Source organism: Mus caroli, unplaced genomic scaffold (assembly GCF_978045245.1).
Source record: "Mus caroli unplaced genomic scaffold, Mus_caroli_1 scaffold_14, whole genome shotgun sequence".
NCBI classification, from domain to species: Eukaryota; Metazoa; Chordata; class Mammalia; order Rodentia; family Muridae; genus Mus; species Mus caroli.
In genome coordinates, this window is record NW_028227269.1 from 69,013,026 (window position 1) to 69,025,724 (window position 12,699).

The window sequence follows — 12,699 nt, forward strand, 5'->3', positions numbered from 1 at the left end:
CTCTGCGCTGTGTGTCTCATTCTCAGTGACGTTTCTAAAAAGCATAGAACCAAAGGGGCATCTGAGGAGGGCTTTGTGTGTCTGAGGGAATATGAGGGCTGGGAGCCCTTTTGGGTGAGGAAGGATTTGCAGGGGAGAAAGGTAGGGCGGGAGGGTGGAGTGGGGGTAAGGGGTGGGGGCTAGGGGCTGCGAGTGGGGGACTTGGCCTGTAAGACACAGACGAATGAGTCACTGCTGAGCAGGCGTGGGAAACGGCTGTCGTTTGTACTCGAATAATCCTGAAAGTCAGTAGGTATGGAACTACACATCTGGTTTATTCCCCTTTAAGTTTGCTGTTACTAACCTTTGCAGTTAGTGAACTCTCCCTAATCCACTTCAAAAGGGTCAAATCCTTCTCTTTTATTGGACCCCATAATGCTACTGGTCACTGTCCAGGGGCCTTGTGGATGAGGAAGCTGTAGCCTGCCTATCCCCCAATTTACCCCCCACCCCTGATCAACTCCCTTATGTTTCCAGGTCAGTCGTGGGTTCAGCGGTATGTGTGTCCTAACACTGTACACAGACACTGATATTAAGGGCTGCTTTGACTCTGGAGTCCTTTGAGGAACAGCCTTAATTGTTCAATGCTATAGCCGATGAGAAAATATTATGTTAACTTTTCCACATCCACGAGTTTGCGTAATGTTGACATCTCTGTGGAGTAGGTGCTATTATTATCATTTTACGGAGGAATAAGTTGATGCTTAGAAGTACGGCAACCCCTCTGTGTTTGGTTAAGTAAATGAGAAAGGGTCCAAGCCTCTGTCCTAGGGTAGAGCCCAATGGTATTGTGAAGGAGAATCTCAGCCTGGGGTCCATGCCCTGGACAACCCTAGTCCACGTGAGCTCATGAGCTTATATAGATAAGGAGGAATCATGGCTCTATCAGTGTGTGAAAGGCCTGTGGTGCCATGAAGCTAAGAGCTCCACTCTCAACTCTCAGAGCCGGTGGACTGCCAGCTGACTCTGGCATTGGTCAGTGTTCAGTTGAACCAGTCAGGGTCCAGATGAACCAGGACTCCTGCCCTGTGTTTCTACCATTTTCTTAGCTTTACCTAATATTGTATTTGTCCTCAGAGCAATATTCAGGTCCCTGAGGACTTGGCATTCCACACCTCTTCTGGCTCCAGGAGATGGAGAAGAGTTGATTCAAACCTTCCACTCAAACACTCCAGCAAGCCGGGACTGCTGTGTAACATCAGCGTCCTCTTACCATATGTCCAAAGGGAGTGCATGTCTCTCTCCTCCAGCCAACGAAACTTGGGGGCTCAATTCTGACGGGACCAACTAAGGTCATGTGACCAGCATGTCCAGTTACTGCGACTGAGAGATACCATACGCGGATTGGCCACAGCATCCGTTCCTTACCCATGTCTGGCTTATTCAGAGTCTTAAAGTGGGTACCACCATGCTTAGTAACTTTGGCCATTCATAACCCACCATGGAGGCCTTGAGGTAAGAGTCGTTTTTATCAGTATAACTATTTTCTAATGCTCAGGGGGCGAGGTGAAAAAAATGAACTCTTCAGGTATTTAGTATTCCCTGGTATCTCATAGGAAATCTTAGACCAAACAATCTCACGGAAATGAGACGAAGGTAAATTCAGCTTCAAGTAGGAAGCCTTTGACTTCGTTTTTCCCATCTGAGGAGTGCGACACGCTCACCTTTTCTGCAGCCCTAGTCAGAATGTATCTGCGAGGCGGCACGATGCCCGGACCAAGTAGGAGAGCTTTCCTATTGATTCCATTGTAACTAGAATTCCTGTTTCTGAGTAACCCTGCCATAGCATTCATTACACGGCTCTGACATACTTCCCATTATTTTATCTAAGAGTATGGAGTCTCTGACTCCAGGGGTGGGAGGGGTGGATGAAGGACATTTGAAAACGAGAGTGTGAAGGAAGACAGAAGTCTTTAATGAGAACTGCACAGAGCGATGGCTGCATGTGTCTGAAAACATAATTAGCCCCCCTTTTGTTTGCTTGATAGATTTTTTTGATAGATAGGATCTTGACAGCTCTGTTATGAAATGTTAAAATGTAATTTAGTTTTTAAAAAAAACCTTAATTATCTTAAATTATAGTCTGAAGACTAGCTCAGGGCTTTGATCCTTTCGTGTGTGGGACATAGCAGGGGCTGCAGGGGAGCCCCTCCAGATGCTCTGCTTGCATAAAAGAAAACAAAAAACCTAGTTCACTGGTGCCCTGTCCACAGCTAGGGGTGTGCAGATAGAGAGACACCAGCAGGATTTACCTCCTGCCCACTAAGAGCCGAGGGGCATTGTGGGTATTTTCATTCATTAGGGAATAAAACTCAGGCTCCTAAGTGCAGCGTTTGGGCTCTTGAAGAGCTAGCAGCAACAACCGCCATCTCAGGCAGACGGTGGTGCAGAGCAGATAGTGCAGGCTGCAGGGCTAGGTCGCAAACCTAAGCCTTCCCAGACATCTTGCTGAGGAACTAGATTTGCTATTGAAGGTCCCCAGGCCTTGTTCAGTTTATCACAAAAACTGAGCAGACATAGGACTGTTTCAGTGTGTTCAAAGCACACCATTACTTCTCAGTTCTCTCTGGTCTCCACCAATTCTGCCTTCTGCCCTCCCTTCATACCTGGTTCTTTTCTATCATGCAAGTCTCCTTCCTTCCCTCCTTCCCTCCCTCCTTCTCTCTCTCTCTCTCCCTCCTTCCCTGTCCCTCCCTCTTGATAGCAAATGTTCCTTAGACACAGGCTGCATGACTACCCTCCCCTCTTCACGCCCTAGCACCAGGAGAGTGAGTGTAACTTGGCTGAGTGCTCAGTATATCTTCATGATTAAAAAAAAACGAGAGTTCGCCAACACCCACCATCCATTTGGCTTTAGCAGCTATCAATAAAGCAACCAGAATATCAATAATGAACCAGAAACAGAGGGGCTTGGGGAGGGGAGTCAGAGTGTTCGGGTTTGCCCTGGAGTCAGACGCTCTGGGTTTGAAGTCTGGTTGAATGGTGACCTCAGGCCACTCTGTACCTCCGTTTCCTCATTAAAATGTGAGTGGCAGTAGGACTTTCTTCAAAGGCTTATTGTGAGGAACAGCGTACGATCACATATATAAAATTACTTAGGAGAGAACATAGAGTCCTAATTAATTCTTATAATGACCCCTGATGGAGTTTCTATCATTTTCTCAGCTATAGATAAGAGGAAACCGAAGTCTGTGCGGGAAGAGAGCTGTCCCAACAATGTCTAGAAAGTGACACAGTCAGATTCGCAGCATACTGGTCTCATCCAGAACCATGCTTCACCACTGGCCCGTCTGCCTGCTGTTCCCCTGTGCTTGGACCCCAGGACTGAGTGGGACCAGCAAGTCCATGACACCCACAAGGCTGACGCTCTGTATGGATGCTCTTCTCTTCTGACCTCTTATTGAATAGGGATCAAGTTTAATGCAGTTTTGGATGTAAATGCTTGCAGCTATCATTTCAAAGGGAGACTCCTGATTTAAAAAAAAAAAAAAAGGCTTTGTCAAGTTCCAAGAGTACAGGAAGATGACTCTCCTAAGGCTTGGGGGAGTTGAAAGAGAATTTCACACTTGCTAATCAGCCTGATGCACAGTCCTTCCTTAGGGCCTGTGAGGGTCCAGTGTGGGGGCCCAGATATGAAAATGGGTGTACACGCTTCCCTCTCCTTCACCCATCAGTGTGTTTATTCTCAGTCTTCCTGCTCTTCCGCTGTGCCTGGCTCAGGCTCCTGGCACACCTGCAGGGGAGCAGGAGGCATTACTTTCCCCCACCCCCACAGGATTCCTGTGAACCCCAGGGTGGAAGCGAGGTCCTGAGGTTCTCAGGGGAAGAAGAGCAAATAGTAAATTGTATTTTTCTTCACGGGTACCTTGCACTTTCACGTGGTTGTCTCAGAGGAAACACAAGCAGATCTCTGTGGGATAGCTCTTCTGCCAGAAAGCTCTCAGGAGCATCCAGCCCTCAGTTAGAGGAGTCTCAGGAGAGGGCACTTCTCCTACTTTATTTAAACACTTCCCGAGGTAGAGTCTGATTATGTATAGATGATCATTTGTACAAGGTCCTGTCACTTTGGGGCCTGGCTGTTTCATATTTTCTTTGAGGAAAATGTATTTTAAACATCTCCCCCCAACTTGGTTAATAGTTGCTCTCCATACAAAGTTTGTGTGAGTGAGCAAGATGGGCGTGCAAATGGCTGCAGAAATGGGTGTGGGAAACCATTTGGCCTCTGGTCTCAGTATGTTTATGCTGGGACACACAGACACTTAACCTGCTTGTCAGAGAGATGCCTGGCTGGCCTCGGCCCTGCCTGTTCCCTTCCTTATCCACACGTGGCACAGCAAATGGAAGGGCTTGCTGAGATGTCAACCCGGAGAAGCCAGAATCCCTGTAAAGCTTGCTACCCCCGAAGCATTTAGAAGAATCAGACATTGGAGGACTTGAAAAACCAAACAAGGAAAGCTGAGCTAAAGAAAGGCTGGAACAAGACGCAACAAGCCTCCTACAAATTATTCATAATTCCATTCTGATTCATAGCAGGAGTCAAAATAGCCTGCAAGCCCAAGGCTGCAGCTGGTGGGGAGAAGCTTGGCTGTGTTTGTTCAGTTCCTCCAATGAGGGCAGGCCAAGTGGAGGCCTGGGGAAGGGAGATCCCTGTAGATAAAAACGAGTCTTCAAGGCCAAATGGTCTTTTGGCTGAAGGTTCCAGATATTTGGTAACCAGATTTGGACTCTAACCAGGGAAGAGGTGGAGGAGAATCTAAGCCACCGTGGCTAGATAGACCTCCCTGGGGGTGGGGAATGCCCCTTCTCTGCCTTCATCCTACTCTTTGCAGATTATATCTGGCAAATGAGGTCCCTGTGGCCCAGCATTTTTGTCAGGTCACACCCCAGACCTGTGAATCAGCCAGCCAATTCACTATTCAAGAAAAGACCCCTGACTCTCTGTATCAAATGTTAACTCCCCTGCTGAAGGAAGTCTCACAGAAAACTCCCTTTGGGGGCTTTGGGTTTTTCTACCAAGAGAAGAGGCTGTAATGGTCCTGATAGGTAAGCAAATTTTGGCGCATGCAGAGGTGCAGTGGTTTGGAACACGGATGAGTAAAGGTTTGCTGGGCACCTTTGCCATGGAAGAGGAGCTCAGTCCTATTGGCTGTGCCTGCAGGCTTGTGACATCACGGGTGAGAAGCGCACAGGGCATATGGCACTTGTTTAGCCTCAGAGGACTTTCACCCTGAAGCTCAGCATCTCCTGTGAAGTGACATGTGGCTTGGGGCCTAAGTTGCTTGATGTGAAAGCTAAATGTTAGTTAAAAACATAACCTGAAGTGCCCATGGGGGAGATGGGTCATAAGATGGATAGTGAAGAACAGACGGACAGGGTTAAGGTCTTCATAAAAGCAAGGTGTTCCCAGCAAGGGGAGTGTGCTCTCAAGAACCATAGGGGTACTGATTTTCTGGAGAGAAGAGATGTCCTGGAAGGTATGAAATGGGCTGAACCATGAAGGGCCCCAGAAATCTATGAAGAACAATTTAGAAAACAGGGAGAGCTGTTTGCTTTTGTTTAGTAGCAGGGACTGTGTTTTTCCATGGCTTCTCAGGAAGAGAAAAGATATTGTTTCATGGGAACCCAAAGCTGAGTACCACTCACATCCTAGAAACAGCTGGAGAGACCCAGCTTAGAGTTTGCATTTGAGATGGATGGCTGGGGGCTGATGGGAAGTAGAAGGGAGGTGGTGCTCTGGCTGAGAGGGCCTGGGCAGGGGAAAGGGGCACTAATTCAGTCAGTCCCAATATGACTGGCGCCAGATATAGAGTTAAGTCAAGGTCATGGGCTGGGGAATCTCACAGAGAGGGCCTGGATTCACAAACTGGGCAGGAAGCTGAAGCAGTCATAGAAGCTAGCAAGTAGGGAAAGATTTGATGCTGTGGATTTAGTCAGTTATCCGTGGTAAAAATGAGACTCATAAGATATGCTCTGGAAAAATCGCAACACGTCAGTGATGGGCCACAGAGCCTTAAAGGCTGGCACTAAAGCTTCATTCAGTTGTGGGATGAGGTCAAGACCAATTCTGACATGTTGGCGGGGTCATTCCACAGTCTGCATAGAGATGCCATAAGGCTGTAGCTGTGTACTGTTGGCATCTAGGAAGCCATGGTGCTCATTTCTGGTGATGTTCATCAGTTAGAAACCACTGAGACAAATCCATGCCATAAGATAAGAATCTTCACATGACATAGAAAGAAACTACAATCATAGCTCAGAGATAGATGAGCAACTCTTTGTCCGGCTGGCTTGGATTGTGTGATGTCGTTTATCCACAGTGCTAACTCTAACTTGGGCTCTACGAGAAGGGATGGACTGATGAATTAGTGAGGTTCACTGTGGATTTGGGAAGGCCAAGTGAACGGTGGCCTCAGCCCTATTGTTTAGCATGTCATATTTGGCTTCAGTCTCCTGACCTCATAGTGTGCTCCGTGTGGCCACAGAACTCAGGGAGTGCTCTGAGGCTGGAGCTGAGCACGCTTGATGCCCAGGCCGGCAGTCTTCCTCTGGATCGTAGCTTCCCCCCACCCCCTCTATCCCCTGCACCACAGAGCCGGCACACTGACCTCACTTTCCCAGTCCCACCCTTGGCCTCTCTTAGGCTTTGCATTAGGAATTTGGCCACAGAACTCATTTGCACAATGACTAAATTTGTTTCACATGTGGGATATGATTCACTTGGGGATGGATTCTAGGAAGAGGAATGGCAAATTGGTTCAGAATCCCCCAAGTGCTGGAAAATGTAATTAACTAGGCTGATGGTGAGAGCTAGTTGGGAGAAGATGAGGAGAAGGAGAAGGAGGATGAAGGGGGGCGGAATTTTGGAGAAGGGGGGAAACACGGTATGAAGAAGCAGCAGTAGATTGTTTCTTCTCTTACCAGAGTAAAGATGCAGAATTGAGCTCGAGGGTCATAATCTGCTCAGAGGAGGAAGGGTGGGCCAGGGGGATGGGATGGAGGGAGGAACCTGCTCTTTGTCAAGCAATGCTTTGGAGCAGTCATGAGGGTCTTGAGAAGCAAATGGTAAATGAAGATGCTCTAAGCCTGGCTCTTCAGGCACAAAATAGGTACAAAATCCATGTCAACCAAAATAAGTAGCTGTTCGTCCATGTGTCATCCTTACAGATGCCCTGGTGTCCTCTTTATAGAAGTAACTTGGGTCTCTGAATGGTTAACGAACTCCCCTAGTTTGCAAAGTGACTGATCCGCATACAGGTTTCAAATCCCACTCTCTTTTCCCTGCTGATGTTTTAGGGACCTTGACACTTAAGAAGAAGAACAAAGATGGGGCAGGGAGTGTAGTGCCTTAGTAGAGACCTGGCATTGCCAAGGTCCTGAGTTCAACTGCTAGTACTAGGAAACAACAACAACAATGACAAAAAGAAAACAAAGTCCAAGTGAGGACAAGCCTTTGATGATGAATTCTGAAAGGTCACTTTTGGAACCTGAAGGTGTGGATAGAGTGCTTACTACCGTCAATCTTCCTAATGCTGGGACCATTTAACACAGTTCCTCATGTTGTGGTGATCCCCAACCATGGAATTATTTTTGTTGCTACGTCATTACTATAATTTTGCCACTTGTATGAACCATAATATAAACATCTGTGTTTTCTGATGGTCTTAGGTGACCCCTGAGAAAGGGCCATTTGTACCCCAAACTCACAGGCTGAGAACCATTGCACAAAGCAATGGATTCCATACGAAGTACCTTATAAACTAGAGGGGGAGGCGCATGCCCATAACCACAGCCCTCAGGAAGTGGAGGCAGGAGGATCATCCTAAGATACAGAGTGAATTCCAGCCAACCTGAGATACATGTTAGACTCTGCCTCAGTATAATGAGGAAGAATAGGGTTTTCTCCCTCTGTTTGTTACCATGCATCCTGATAGAAACCATCAGTGTCTGGTGCATGGGTCCTGGTTCTGCCTTTCTCTCTAATTCCTTACACACAGAGCAGCAGTGCACACTGCTCTGTTCTTGAGGTATGTGCACGTCTTATTGAGGTTCCTAAGAAAAGAGTTCAACTTTGCTGCTTCGGTTCTCCAACTTCTCCCCTCCCTGACCCTTTATATATGTGTATGTGTGTGTGTGTGTGTGTGTGTGTGTATATATATATATATATATATATATATATATATATATATATTCTAAAAGGATCAAAGATGAACCATTGATCCATTTGTTTGGAAAAATATGCAGCCTGCTGAGTCCACATCACCTTCAAGTGCTTTTGGTATTCAGAGACATAAAATCTTATTATTCGAGTTTGTTCAAAGAGGCATCCAGAACATGTCCAGGCAAGGCCTGGGGTAGGCTGATCTCAGTCTCAGTGTGGCTGCTGGCTCCACGGGAGGGATCACAGGACACCATGGTTGCATCTCACCACCAGCTTTCAGGAACTAAGCCTGAACTTCTGAGGCCTGGCTGGAACCCACCTGCCATCACTGCCAAGCAGGAGCTATGCCCTCACGGGCCATCTGCAGAGGTAGTACAGCTATTGGCGGACATTGAGAGCAAGCCAGTGGTTTAAGCCAGCTTTTGCTGGTAGCGTGGGCTGCTGGCAATAAAGCCTGAGTCCAGAAGACACTGGTGAAGTCACCCCCACCCCACAGCCTCCTTCAGCCACACAGCTGCACTAGATCTAATTGAATTTAGTCTGATCATCTTCGAAGCACAGCATGAGCTGGGCCATCAGTCCCAGCCAACACAGGAGAAAACCAGGACAGGAGGGGACCCACCCAAGGTTACACTGAATCACTAGCATTTAAAACTGGAAGCACAGCTTCCATATTGCTATAGAAACGCATTTAAATGAATAAAAGCAATTGGGCACTGTTTAAATTATACCACTCCTTTCTGGGGCTAGATCATTATAATGCAAGTGCAAACAAATTAATACTTTTCTGCTTTTCTTTTTGGAGAGGAAGAAAGCAACAAGGTACCAATGCTAACCACTTGACTGCGTGGTATTTCAAGAGTTCCTACTGTCTTAAAGAATCTGCAGGTGTTACATGTTGGCACTTTTGAAACACTAACCCCCTGAATCTTTGCTATTGTAATTTCTCAAATTTTTACAAATACATTTATGGAAAAAAAAGCCTGTTATTCAAAACTAAGAAATTCTCATATAAAGGGCTGGGGTGATTTAGTGCTTGCCACATAAGCACTGTGATCTGAGTTCATAGCCCCAAGCACCCACAAAAAGGACAGGACAGGCCTGTAAACTGTAACCTCAGAGCTGGCTGGGCAGAAACGAGCAGACCTCTGGGCTAGCTGACCATCTGGGCTAGCTGACCATCTGGGCTAGCTGAAACAGACCATCCCAAAAGACAAGGAGAAAAGCAATAAGGAAAATGCTCAACGACACCCTCTGTTTTCTATGTATACCACAAATGAGTGTCCCTGTACATATGCACACATACACATATACATGCACACACGCACATGCACACACACACAAATTCATTTCTAAAACTATAGAAAACAAATGCCATTTTGAGTGACAATTGAATAACTTTTAATATTTCCATACTTCTTCAGCTTCTTTTCTATGAATATATATTAACGTATATTAAATATATATATATATATTTCTTTAAACAAAAATAGGATTTATTTATTGTACCGTTTGGAGAGCTAAGGTTTTTAATTGCACATTCCATTTCTAGAATATTAAGATCCCAAACACATTCTTCTGAAATGCAATGAAGAAATGAAGATGCCATTCATCATTCATTTATGGCACCATGATGTTTGAGTGACGCACAGGATGGACTACAGTTAATTAGCATTCCCATCACCCCACACTCAGAGAGGAAGAAGGGGTAGACACTCCCCTAACTTCCCGAGAGCTGGCCTTCATCCCCATCCTCACAGGTTTCTGCCCTCAGTAGCCATAGGCGGTTCTCCCCTTGGCTCTTTCCATCTGCAGCCAGGTCACCGGCTTCCTTCTTTAAAAGCTCATCACTCCAATCATGTCTTCTCTTTGGACATCCATATCTATTGAAATATCACATTTTTCTCAGAAGCATCTAAATATAATCAAATGTCTCCCATGATGCATTTTCTCTTGATCTCTGGTCACTGTCCACAATCCACCTTCAAAAAATATTATTGTTTGACAGGGGGAGCATACTTATGAATGGAAATGTAGAATTTTGATATATGTATGTGATGTGTAATGATCAGACTGGGGTAAGCAATGTATGTCATGTAAGATATTGTCTTAGTTAGGGTTCCCATTGCTGTGAACAGACACCATGACCAAGGCAACTCTTATAAAGGCAACTTGTAATTGGGACTGGCTTAAAGGTTCAGTTCAGTCCATCATCATCAGCTATCAAGGCAGAAGTATGGCAGCATCTGGGCAGGCATAGTACAGGAGGAGCTGAGAGTTCTACATCTTCATCCGAAGGCCACTAGGAGAAAATTGGCTTCCAGGCAGGTAGGACAAGGGTATTAAAGCCCACACCCATAGTGACACACCTATTCCAACAAGGTCACACCTCCACATAGTGCCACCACTCCCTGGGGCAAGCGTATTCAAACCACCACAGATATTTAGTCATTTCTTTGGGTTGGGAACATTCCCAGTTTCTATATCTGTGTTGAAATGTTTAATTGTTTTCAAGCATACTTGCCCTCGTGCTTTTTAGAAAGTTTGAAGTTATCCCCCTACCCAAGGCTCCTCTGTATTTGTTCATCAGCCTCCCTCCACCGCCTCCCCAAGCCCTCCTGGTAAACACTATGCAGTTCTCTTCGTCTCCAAGGTCCACTATTTGGCCTCCTTGTGCACGTGAGAACATATGGTGCTGTCTTTCCATGCTGACATTTCCATTTAGTAAAATGTCATCTGGTCAACCCATCCTGGGGCAAATCATCATTGTATTCTTTGAGTAGCTGAGTAATATTCCACTGAATATTTCGATCATATATTTTACTCACTCGCCTATGGAGGAACACCTATTTGATTGTACAGCATAGCTCGTGATAAGCGATTATACAAACATGAATAAACATGTCTACTTGACAGACTGATTTTTTTCTTTTAAATATACCCACGACTACAGCGGTTCTCAACCTTCCTACTGCCATGACCCTTAATGCAGTTCATATTGTGGCCTGTGGACTATAAATTTTTTTTGTTGCTATTTTATAACTGTAACTTTGCTACTGATATAAATTGTAATGTAAATATCTGATATGCAGGACATCTGATATGCGACCCCTCTGAAAGGGTCTTTAGCCCCTAAAAGGGTCGTGAGAACCACTGTACTAGAGAGGTTGTTGGATAATATGGGAGTCCTGAATCTTTTTTTTTTCTGAGAAAATGACGATTTACTTTTATCAACAATGTCTGAGAATCCCCATTTCTTCACATGCTTGACAGAATATTATTTATTTTGCTAAAAAGTCTTTCTACCATCACCATGTTGCTAATCCCTACCTAACTACATTCTAGATCGCATCCTTGTCCCCACAGATCAGTCTGTCTACCTTCCCTTAACTTGGGTGGAAGATGAGAAAAACTGGAAGGAAGGAAGGAAGGAAGGAAGGAAGGAAGGAAGGAAGGAAGGAAGGGAGGAAGGAAGGAAAGAAGGGCAGATGGGAGGGAGGGAGGAAAGGAGGGAGAGCAGAAGGGAGGAAGGAAGGAAGGGAGGAAGGGAGGAAGGGAGGAAGGGAGGGAGAAAGGGAGGGAGGAAGGGAGGGAGGAAGGAAGGAAGGAAGGAAGGAAGGAAGGAAGGAAGGAAGGAAGGAAGGAAGGGAGGGAGGGGGAAGAGAGGGAAGGGGAAGAGAGGGAGGGGGAAGAGAGGGAGGGGAGAGAGAGGGAGGGGAGAGAGGAAGGGAAGGAGGTGGGAAAGGAAAGAAGAGAGAGAGGGAGGGGGAAGTGAGGGAGAGAGGGAGGGAAAATGGGTGGGAGGGGAGAAGCAATGGAATTTGATTTCAACCAAAAACTTTTTTTAGAAAGTCTTTCTATCTAGAACTGGAGGCTGTGCCATCATGATGCTGATTCCCTGATGATAAGGAATGCTGAGATGTGTTGCTTTGCCGTTTTTTATTTTTTTTAATTGTTTGGATTTTCCCATATAGTGGCGGGCACTCTGCTCTCTTCCGCTCCAGCTGTCTGCCCACTTGTTCTTTGCTCTTTGCCGGCAGCCTGCACTGAGCCTTTCCCTTTGCAGGTAGCTCACCTCAGAGTGTTGTTTATCCCAGCTCCGCAAGCCCTTCCTTTGTCAGGTACAAGGTAGATGGCAATTTTTTACTTGACCAAGGTTAAAAAACAACAACAAACAAAACACCTCTCACTTGCTGTGATACCTCGGGATTTTTAAATTGTTTTGGTTTGGTTACCCTGTAAAATGACTAGATCATGCAAACAAATGTTCCTCTTATCTTGCATACTCATATTTGATGGGGATATATCAGATCTACCCTCTGATCGAGTTTCCAGAATATGGGAGGACTTACCCATCCCATCTAACTAGAACTTGCACCTTGGACCAGCATGCTTCTCTCCCCATCCACCCTCACCCTGGCAACTGTCCTTCTGTTCACTGCCACCATGAGTGTGGCTTACTCTTGTCTTTTAAAATTCTTTCCGTCCACCTTAGCTTACTC

General features: G+C 45.9%; 1 long non-coding RNA gene across 1 annotated transcript; it reads left to right on the top strand.

Moving 5' to 3' along the window:
- The first annotated feature begins 233 nt into the window (after positions 1-233).
- On the top strand, positions 234-3,439 carry LOC110307517 (uncharacterized). The gene is made up of 3 exons (XR_002379405.1): positions 234-292; positions 1,117-1,494; positions 3,205-3,439. It is a non-coding gene; the product is annotated as an uncharacterized LOC110307517 (long non-coding RNA).
- The last annotated feature ends 9,260 nt before the right edge of the window (positions 3,440-12,699 follow it).